At 42.2% G+C, this 11476-nt stretch overlaps 1 long non-coding RNA gene across 1 annotated transcript in view; it reads left to right on the top strand.

Moving 5' to 3' along the window:
- Positions 1-8948, top strand: part of LOC122555735 — a 46614-nt gene extending 37666 nt beyond the window's left edge. Inside the window, exon 4 of the long non-coding RNA XR_006313349.1 lies at positions 8883-8948. This is a non-coding gene — a long non-coding RNA (uncharacterized LOC122555735). The remainder of the gene's footprint in view (positions 1-8882) is intronic.
- Positions 8949-11476: the final 2528 nt, after the last annotated feature.

Raw genomic sequence — 11476 nt, 5'->3', positions numbered from 1 at the left:
GGGAAGTAAGGGGGGAGGTGTGGGCGCAAGTTTTGCATTTCTTGCGGTTGCAGGGGAAGGTGCCAGGAGTGGAGGTTGAGTTGGTGGGGGGTGTGGACCTGACGAGGGAATCACAGAGGGAGTGGTCTTTTCGGAGGGGAGGGAAATATATCCCTGGTGGTGTGGTCCGATTGGAGATGGCGGAAATGACGGCGGATGATACGATGAAGATGGAGGTTGGTGGGGTGGTAGGTGAGGACCAGTGGGGTTCTGTCCTGGTGGTGATTGGAGGGGCGGGGCTCAAGGGCGGAAGGAATGGGAAGTGGAGGAGATGCGGTGGAGGGCATCGTCGATCACGTCTGGGGGGAAATTGCGGTCTTTGAAGAAGGAGGCCAACCCAACCTCCACTCCCGGCACGCCGACCTGTGAACTATTCTCAGCTCGTCCCCCTACAGTAACCCATCATCATCCATGTGCTTATCCAAGTTCTGTTTAAATCTCCCTAATGTGGCTGAGTTAACTATATTGGCAGGTAGGACATTCCACGCCCTTGCCACGCTCTGAGTAAAGAACCTGCCTGTGACATCTGTCTTAAATCTATCACCCCTCAATTTATAGTTATGCCCCCTCGTACAAGCTGGCATCATCATCTTAGGGTAGATAGTGAAAGTCTTTTTCCTATCAAACCCCCTGATGATCTTGTATGTCTCTATCAAATCCCCTCTAAGCCACCTTCTTTCCAATGAGAACAGACCCAAGCCCCTCAGTCTTTCCTCATAAGACCTTTCCTCCAGACCAGGCAATATCCTGATAAATCTCCTCTGCACCTTTTCCAATGCTTCCACATTCTTCCCGAAATATGGTGATCAGAGCTGTACACAAATATTCCAAGTGTGGCCGCACCAGCGTTTTGTATAGTTGCAGCATGATATTGTGGCTCCGGAACTCAATCCATCTACCAATAGAACCTAACACACCATATGCCTTCTTATCCACCTGGGTGGCAAATTTCGGGGATCGGTGTACATGGACTCCAAGATCCCTCCAAACATTCACGCTACCAAGAATCTTTCCATTGACCCAGTACCTTGCTTTCCTGTTATTCTTCCCAAAATGCATCACTTCACAATTAACTGCATTGAACTCCATTTGCCACTCTCAGCCCAATTCTGCAGTTTATTCAAGTCCCTCTGCAACCTGTAACATTCTTCCAAACTGTCCACTACTCCACCGACTTTAGTGTCATCTGCAAATTTACTAATCCATCCACCTAATCCTGCATCTAAGTCATTTATAAAAATGACAAATAGCAGTGGTCCCAACACAGATCCTTGTGGCACGCCACTAGTAACCGGACTCCAGGATGAATCAATCTTTTGCGTTCTTTCAGAAAGCCAATTTCTAATCCAAACTGCTAAATCATCCTCAATCTCATGCCTCTGCATTTTCTCCAACAGCCTACCAGGTGAAACCTTATCAAAGGCTTTACTGAAGTCCATGTATACCACGTCAACTGCCCTACCCTCATCTACATGCTTGGTCACCTTCTCAATGAGGTTTGTGAGACACGACCTGCCCTTGACGAAATCATGTTGACTATTTGAAATCAAATTGTTGCTTGCTAGATGATTATAAATCCTATCTCTTAAACTCCTTTCCAAAACCTTTCCTACAACAGAAGTAAGGCTCACTGGTCTATAATTACCTGGGTCATCTCTACTGCCCTTCTTGAACAAGGGCACAACATTTGCAATCCTCCAGTCTTCTGGTACTAAACCCGTAGACAATGATGATTCAAATATCAAAGCCAAAGGTTCTGCTATTTCCTCCCTAGCTTCCTAGAGTATCCTTGGATAAATCCCATCCAGCTCAGGGGACTTGTCTACTTTCACTCCTTCTTGAATTGATAACGCCTGTGCATAGCTAACCTCGATCCTTTCTAGTCTAATATCTCATTCTTCTCCTCTACAATATTCTCCTTTTCCTGAGTGAAAACCAATGAGAAATGTTCATTTAGCACCTCTCCGATCTCCACAGGGTCCACACTCAACTTCCCACTTCTGTCTTTGACTGGCCTCATTCCTATCCTAATCATCCTTTTATTCCTCGCATATCTATATAAAGCTTTAGGGTTCTCCTTTATTCTATTTGCTAAAGTCTGCTCATGTCCTCTCTTTGCTCTTTTTAACTCTCTTAAATCCTTCCTAGCTGATCTATAACTCTCCATCGCCTCATCTGAACCATCTTGCCTCCTCAACATAAGCCTCCTTCTTTTGCTTAACAAGATATGCAACTTCTGTAGTAAACCACGGTTCCCTTACCTTATCACTTCCTCCCTGCCTGACAGGGACATACCTATCAAGGACACACAATATCTGCTCCTTAAACCAGCTCCACATTTCCATTGTCTGCATCCCCTGCATTTTGCTACCCCATTCTATGCATCCTAATTCTTGCCTAATCATATTATAAATGCCCTTACCCCATCAATAATTCTTGACCTGTGGCATGTACCTATGCCTTTCCATCGCTACACTAAACGTAACTGAATTATGGTCACTCTGTCCAAAGTGCTCACCTACAACTAAATCAAACACCTGGCCTGGTTCATTACCAAGCACCAGATCCAGTGTGGTCTCCCCTCTTTTCAGCCCTTTGACATGCTGTCTTTCCTGCAAGGCTCCTCTCTGAGACAATTCTACCAAACTCCTCCCTCATTCTGCAGCAGTTGCCTTTATTCATCTGAAATACCATTATCTCTGATTCTATCTTCTCCCTCTCAAATTGCATAGTAAGTTTGATCATGTTATGATCATTGCATCCTAAGAGTCCCTTCACCTTCAGCTCCCTCATCAAGTCTGCCTCATTGCACAACACTAAATCCAGTATTGCCTGTTCCCTAGTTGGTTCCATTACAAGTTGTTCCAAAAAGCCATCTCGTAGACATTCCACCAATTCCCTTTCTAGCCAACTACTACCAACCCAATTTTCCCAGTCCACCTGCATATTGAAATCTGCCATGATCACTGTAACTTTGCCTTTCCTATCTTTTCTATCTCTTGGTGTTTCTTGTGCCCAGCTCCTGACTACTGTTTGGAGGCCTGTACATAACTCCAACTATCATTTATTTTTACCTTTTGCAGTTGCTCAATTCTATTCACATTAGGTTCTACACCATCTGATTTTCTACTTTGTTTCTAACTGTTGATTTATTAGCAAGAAATAAAATTAAGGCAACCCCACCACCTCTGCTCACCTGTCTATCTTTTCAATAGGATGTAAATCCTTGAATATACAGTTCCCAATCCTGATCCCCTTGCAGCCACATCTCCATGCATTCAGATATAACACCTTCAGTCCTGTAGTAACTGTCCCTCTTCTCATTGTCATTCGTTCATCCAGTGTACTTGAAGTTCGATTGCTCAACCTTTCGAGATACTCTGTTTTATTTGTGTCTGTGCTGGAGATTTTAATAACCTTTACTGAATTCTGGACTCTTCACCTCCTCCTTTAATTTGTGTTTTCTAATTTCCCCTCTAACTGACCCCCCCACCCGACTATTTAGTTTAAAGCCCTGCCTGCAGCCCTAGTTATGCGATTCACTAGGAACCTGCTCCCAACACGGTTCATATGAAGATCATCCCAATGGAACAGGTTCCTTCTTACCCTAGTTCTGGTGCCGATGTCCCATGAATTCAAACCCATTTCTCCCATACCAATCTTTGAGCCATGCATCTACCTGCTTAATCTTATTGACCCTCTGCCAATTAGCTTGTGGCCCATGTTAGTAAGCCAGGCTTATTACCTTTTTGGTACTGTTTTTTAATTTAGCTTCTAGCTGTTCATACTCCCTTAGCAGAACGTCTGCCCTACGTCATTGGTACCTACATGGACCACAACCACTGGATCTTTACCCTCTCACTCCAAGTTGCTCTGCAGCTCAGATGAGATATCCTGAACCCGAGCACCAAGCAGGCAACACAACCTTCAGGAGTCTCGATCCTTGTCACAGAACAGTGTATATGCTCCTAAATATACTATCCCCAATTACAACAACATTTCTCTTCTCTTCCCTCCCACTTGAATGGCTCCCTGCACCTCGGTGCTGTGGTCAGTCAGCTCATCCTCCCTGCAGTCCCCATTCCCATCCACACAGGGAGCAAAACTCTTGAACCTGTTGAAGGACAAGGGCTGAGACTCCTGCACATCTACTGCCTGAATCCCAGTACCTGCCTCGCTCATTCGAGTGAAATCTCTATTCACCAGAGCATGGGGACAGTCTGGAACTCACTGTCTGAAAGGGTGAGAAAGGCATAAATCCTAATTGAGCAACAGTGGAAACAGGGTTGGTTTTCTATCCTGTGTTTCATTTTGTGTAGTGAAAGGCAAATTTATCAAATTAATTGCTTTGTTCGAAGTGATATTGAACCTTGTTAATGTTGTTACAGATTGACTCCTTAATGTAATTTCAAACATTAGATCACAATCTTGTAATCATTGGGGTACACGGTGGCTCAGTGATGAGCAATGTTGCCTCACAGCATCAGGGACCTGGGCTCAATTCCAACCTGAGGTGACTGTTTGTATGGAGCTTGCATGTTCTGCTCGTTTCAGCTGGGTGCTTAGGGAGGAAGCCGAAGTCCAAAGATGTGCCATGCTAAATTACCCTGTAGATCCAAGAGATGGGCAGGCTAGATGGATTAGCCATGGTAAAATGCAAGGTTACGGGATAGGGTTGGAAGCTAGGTCTGGTGGATTGCTCTTCAGAGGGTCAGTGCAGATTCAATGGGCCTCTTTCCACACTATGGAGAGATTCTATGAACTGCAGGTAAGACCTAATTAGAAATGCATGTGAAGTACTGTAACCTAATAGGTCAAGTGTCAAGTGGGATGAGACTGGATCACTTCCTTTCATTAGTACAGATCCAATAGCTAAATTGCTGCTTTTCTGTGCTAAATTCTCTATGCCTTCTACTAGATTCTATTCAATACAATATCCATTTACAGAAGCATGTTTTACTCCTTTTCTACTTGGAGTTGAAACTTTCTCTGCCTTTTCGATACAACTGGGTCAGAATTGACTAGAGGCTTAAATGGACTAACCACATAAGCAATAATGTGACAACAAGAGCATATCATATTCTGTGGCGAGTTACTCACCCTCTGATCTCTCAATGTTCCACCATCTGCAAGATTACAAGATTGCGATATAATGTTCAACAATTACATTAAAGGATCTATCTGCAGCAACATTAATAAGGCTCAATATCATCCAGAACAAAGCAATTAATCTGATGAGTTCTCCTGTCACTATACTCAAAATTAAGCTACAGGACAGAATATCAACCTTGCTTCCACTGTTACTCAGTGGCTGCAATGCAGCAACTTAGCTACAATTCTTTTCATTTAATTCACTCTTCCGCATATAGGCAGAGCTAATATGGCCTGAGTTTTTTTGCCCCTGCCAAGTTATTCTTAAGGTGAAAGGCAAGCAGTTTATAGGGAGTTTGAGGAAAATATTTTTTCACCCGGAAAGTGATGGGAGTTTGGAATGCACTGTCTGGGAGGATAGATGAGAACCTTACAACCTTGAAAAAGCTATTGGATGAGCACATGAATTGTCATTCATTCAAGGCTATGAACCAAGTGCTGGACAGTGGAACTAATATTAACTTAGAGTAGTTTTGTTGACACTGTCTCCATGGGACAAAGAGCTTCTTCTATTCCGTGTTATTCTATAATTCTGAATGTTAATCTAACACGAATACCAAGACTACCTCCCGATTTCCCTCAAAATCAAATAATATATTTTATTTGGGGATATCCTGCTGTTTCTTAAATATCACTGGGTCAAATGGACACAGGCAGTGATGGAATTCTGTGATAGGTCTCATGAGGTAGCGTACAGTCAACACATCATTGAAACCTTAATGTTTTGAGAGACAACCTCCTTGTGAAGCATGTACTAAAATTGACCAGAGAACAGACTATTCTAGAAATGCTAATGTGTAAAGAGACAGGATTAATTAACAACTGAAGTAAAGGTACCTGAGGTAGCAGTGATCAAACATGGTTGAATTTAACATTCAGTTTGAAGAAGAGCAGCATGTATCTAAGACTAATGTTTAAATTTAAATAAGGGTAAATATAAGGGTGTGAGACAGAGCTGGCTAAAGTCAAGTGGGAAATTGAATTAAACTCCTTTCCCAATCCACTCCACAGTTGGTTGGAGTGTATTGGAAAAGGAGCTTAGCAGCAAAGACAGTTGAGGAATAATGGCAGATGGGTGGCACAGTGGCTCAGTGGTTAGAACCGCTGGTTTATCTGCAAGGAGATTATTAATAGCAGGCCAAGCCTTAAGAAAATCTGAATAACTGATTGAAAGAGCTAAGAGTATGGGAGATTGCATGAGTTGTCATAAAGGCAACCCATAGGAGATTTATTAAACTAGAGTGAAGACAAGTTAAAAAGGTTGATCTGTAATCTTTGAGTTTAGAAGAATGAGCTATTTGTTTCACTTGTAAATTTTCAGCACGCTGTGTGCCAGCCAGATGTTTCAGCTCCCTTAAAGATACAGTACACATCTACAGCTCCATTACAGGAAGAAGGATTGGATTAGATTACTTAGTGTGGAAACAGGCCCTTCGGCCCAACAAGTTCACACTGACCCGCCGAAGCGCAACCCACCCAGACCCATTCCCCTACATTTACCCCTTCACCTAACACTATGGGCAATTTAGCATGGCCAATTCACCTGACCTGCACATCTTTGGATTGTGGGAGGAAACCGGAGCACCCGGAGGAACCCACGCAGACACGGGGAGAATGTGTAAACTCCACACAGTCGCCTGAGGTGGGAATTGAACCCGGGTCTCTGGCGCTGTGAGGCAGCAATGCTAGCCACTGTGCCACTGTGCCACCATTAAGATTCTAAGAAGGGGATAAGCCAACTATGGTTAACCAGGGAAGTAAAGAAGACGATCAAATTGAAAGAAAAACCTGCATTGTGGCAAACATTAGTGACAAGCCAAGCAGATTGGTAAAGTTTTAAAACCAACAATCGATGACCAAAAAAATTAATAATGAGGAGAAACTAACCTATGAGGGTAAACTAGCAAGTACTCATGAGATAGATTGTAAAAACTTATTTAAAAATATATTTTTAGAAAGTGTAGACAAAATAAACTTAGGACCCTTGGAGAATGAGGCTGGAGGAATAATAATAGGAAATGGCAGAGGAGTTGAAAAATATATCACATCAGTCTTTGCAGTAAAATACATGAATAGCATTCCAATATTAATCAAGAGGCAAAAGGAGGAGTATATTAAAGGAGATCAATCGATGCAATATATTGGATTTTCAGAAGCCTTTTGGCAAGGTACCACACATTAGTCTACTTCATAATATAAGAGGCCATAGTGTTGGTATGATGGTAAATTATATGGAAAGAGGATTGGCTAACTAATAGAGTTCGGATAAGGAGAGCATTTTCTGGGTAGCAACCTGTAAATAGTGTTGCACCATAGGGATCAGTGTTGTGGCCACAATTATTTACATTAATAACTTGGATGAGGAAAGTGAATGTACGATAACTGGGTTTGCAGATAACACAAAAATAGCTGAGAAGGCAAATAGTGAGGATGGTGCAAAGAGTCTGAAGAGGGATTTGGATAGATTAAGTGAGTGAGCAAAAACTCAGCAGATGTAATATAATGTGGGAGTATGTGCAGTTATGCAATTTGGTTAGAAGATCAGAGATGTTGAACATAATTTCAATGGAGAAAGATAGCAAAATGTTATGGAACGGGGAGATGTTTTTGGAAGTCCCTGTCCATGGATCACAAAAAGCTAGCGTTCAAGTTCAGTGGGTAACAGGGAAGGCCAATGGAATTTTGGCCTTTATTTCAAAGGGAATGGAATTTAAATGTTGAAGTTCTGCTATATGTATATACAACATTAGTTAGATGACAGCGAGAATACAGTGAACAGTTTTGGATTTTTTATCTGAGGAAAGATATACTGATATTGCAGGAAAAGTTTCACTAAGCTGATACCAGGTGTGGAGGGAAAACATTATGATGAGAAGTTGAGTAGATTAAGTCTGTATTCATTGAAATTAAGAAGAAATAAGAAGCCACCTCATTGAAACATATAAGATTCTTAAAAGACTTGATAGGGTTGATATGGAAAGGTTGCTTTCCCTTGCATGTGAGTCTTGGACCACAAAGCGTAATCTCACAATAAGGATTGCATGATTAAGACAGAGAAAAATAGGAATTTCTTCTCTGAGTGTAGTGAACCAATAAAATTATTTACCAAACAGGACTGTACATCCTCCAACCACATTTATTGCATCCGTTGCTCTCGATGTGATCTCCTCTACATCAGAAAGACCAAACTCAAACTCACGAAACAGTTCAGGGAATATCTCTGGTCCGTACACACCAACTAACCTCACTTTCCTATGGCCATCCGCTTCAACACCCCCTCCCATTCCCCAAAGGACATATGCGTCCCCTACACAAGGCCAAGCTAGAGGAGGAACACCTCAGTTTCCTCCTCAGGAGCCTACAACCACATGGCATGAGCATTAAATTTCAAAATCTCCCAAATTTTGTTTCTAGTTTCCAAATCTCCCCTCCCCCTACCCCATCCCAATCCAACCCTCTGACTCAGATTTGCCTTCTTGACCTGTCCTACCTGTCTGTCTTCCTTCCCAACTATCCGCTCCACACTTCCCAACGACCTATCATTATTACCTCCTTCCTTCTCCTGCCTATCGCCACCCTACCTATCTGTCCCCCAGCCCCATCCCCTCCCCCTAAGTATCTCTCAGCCCCTTTCCCCCTCCCTGGTCCTGAAGAAGGATTATGTCTGAAACGTTGACTCTTTTGCTCCTCAGATACTGCCTGACCTGCTGTGCTTTTTCCCAGCATCATGCTTTATCAACTCAACAGGCTGATAACCTACTCCAGCTCCTAGCTGAAATGAAAGCTGGATCACTAGAAGGATTTCAAGTGCCTGAAAGCAAGGCATACCTCTGTCTGAGGAGAGTTTGCAATGGACAATTTAAATAAAATCTTCAATGGCATGCTCATCTTGAGAAATTAATTTTTAAAATCCATATCTCCTCTTGTAGAGATTCCATTGATTCCTTAGTTTTAATAAAAATAATGTTCCTTCTGTTTGCTTAACAAAGAAAACAAGATGTAAACAGTCCTATTAGTATCCTTGATCTATTCAATAACAATTCTCAAAAGATATTCATTTAATTCCTTTTTCAAGATTCTGATTGATCTTAAATCAACCATCTTCTCTTGGAATGAGTTTCACGCATCCACTACCAAATCAATAAAAGTGTATTCTCTTAATTACTAGCCTTGTTTGGGGTGCATAGATTTTGTAGTTGCATCGCATTTTTCTATGTTCAATGCCCATTTTGAATCACCTGATTAATTCAACCTTATTTTTATCTTTTATTATTTATAGACTGATATCAAGCCTCCCACTCAATGTATTCTTCAGCAGAGGTATATTTACTTACACCTATCTTTATAATGCAATTTCTGGGCAATGGTCAATCTTCTGCCTACTCATTCAAAACATCTATAGTGTAGAATGGAATAAATGCATTAATCACTGAGCAATTTATTATTGACAATCATTTTATCATGCCATATAAATATTCTCAAAAGAGTCTAATGTCATAGTGGTTGTGTCCCTGCCTTGAACATGTGTCATAGAATGTCTGAACAGATTAACTAAAAGAACAATAATTTTTTCTTGATGTACTGTTGTTGAAGTATGATGTACTGTTGTTGAAGTTCCTTCTCTAGCTTCCCACAGAACTCTAGGGTGTACCTGATCAGGTGGAGGGGTTTTATCCACCTTTGTGTTTCAAGACATCTAGCACTTCCTCCTCTGCAATATGGACATTTTACAGGATGTCACCATCTATTTCCCTATATTCTAGATCTTCCATATCTTTTTCCAGAGTAAATACTGATGCAAAATACCCCCAGCAATCCCCCATTTTCTGCAGCTGCACACAAAGGCCACCTTGCTGATCTTTGTGGGGCCCTATTCTCTCCCAGTTACCCTTTTGTCCTTCAGAAGTGGTACTCTCACAGGGGAGCCCAGGCCTGCTGGTATTGTTCCATCACCATAGGAATGCTCCTGGTCTTGTCCAGACAACTTGCTGATTCCTTCCTCAAAACGGGCGTAGGAGCTTGATGTGCACCATCTGCTGAAAGGTCCTATCTCTCTTGACCCACTTGACCTCAGTTATTCTTACAATGAAATAAAAAGAAGGATTGAGTGTGAGGATAAGTCTGAGCTGTTCCCTGTAAGTCGGTAGGGAGCTCAGAGGGCAGGAAAGGTTAGTAGTTTGAGAGGAGAAGGTAATTACGAATGCTTGAATAGGCATGTGCAGTCTGTGAAATGTTATGGCTGAAGTAAGTGAAGTGGCAGAGTTAGATTAAGTGATACCTCAGAGTGAGAGTTGGCAGAAATAAGACTGTGCCACTTAGCTTTGTAGAGCCCAGGAGATCATGAACCTTTCTCTGGTAAGTTTTGCCATCCTAGCTACACTGACCTATGCTCCTGTGTAATGCAATGCCCTCTTTGACTCTATTCATCAAGAAGAAAATGTCCTGCCTTTCTGTTGCCCCATCCAGCAATGTCTGCTGCTCATGTTCTAAAAAGCAGGAACCCAATTTTACTGGCACCTTCTCAGCACAGGCTGAAGGTCAGTTCTTGGTTTGTAGCATCTGAAAGTCTCACTAGTGAGAACTGCTTAATCACTCACCACAAGATTCAGCAGCTGAGAAGCACATTTTCATGGGGGATAAATCACCCCGAGTATTGACCGATCTGATACCATCAAACATGCTCACCGCCACACTAAATAAATAGAGTCCCATTGCCAACATTTGGCCCATATCATTTCCCATAAGCATTTCCTATTCATATACCTATCCAGATGTCTCTTAAATGTTGCAATTGTACCAGTCTCCATCCCTTTCCTCTGGCAGCTCATTTCATACACCACCCTTTACGTGAAAGAGTTGCCCCGTAGGTCCCTTTTTAAATACTTCCCTTTTCACTTTAAACCTATGCCGTCTAGTTTTAGTGTCCCCAATTCCAGGGAAAATACCTTGTTTATTTACCTTATCCATGCCCCTCATGATTATATAAACCTCAATAAGGTCACTCCTCAGCTTCTGATGCTCCAGGGAAAATAGCCCCAGACTATTCAGCCTCTCCCTATAGCTCAACCTTCCAACTCTGGCAACATCCTTGTAAATCTTTTCTGAACCCTTTCAAGTTTCACATCATCCTTCCAGTAGCAGGGGGACCAGAAATTGGGCAGTATTACAAAAGTGGTCCAACAATGTCCTGTACAACCGCAAGATAACTTCCCAATTCCTACGCTTAATCCACAGACCAATACAGGCAAGCATGCTAAATGCCTTCTTCACTATCCTAACTACCTAT

This window comes from Chiloscyllium plagiosum, chromosome 1 (assembly GCF_004010195.1).
Source record: "Chiloscyllium plagiosum isolate BGI_BamShark_2017 chromosome 1, ASM401019v2, whole genome shotgun sequence".
NCBI lineage: Eukaryota > Metazoa > Chordata > Chondrichthyes > Orectolobiformes > Hemiscylliidae > Chiloscyllium > Chiloscyllium plagiosum.
The sequence above is the reverse complement of the archived record's forward strand: the minus strand, read 5'-3'. Positions and strand labels throughout refer to the sequence as shown.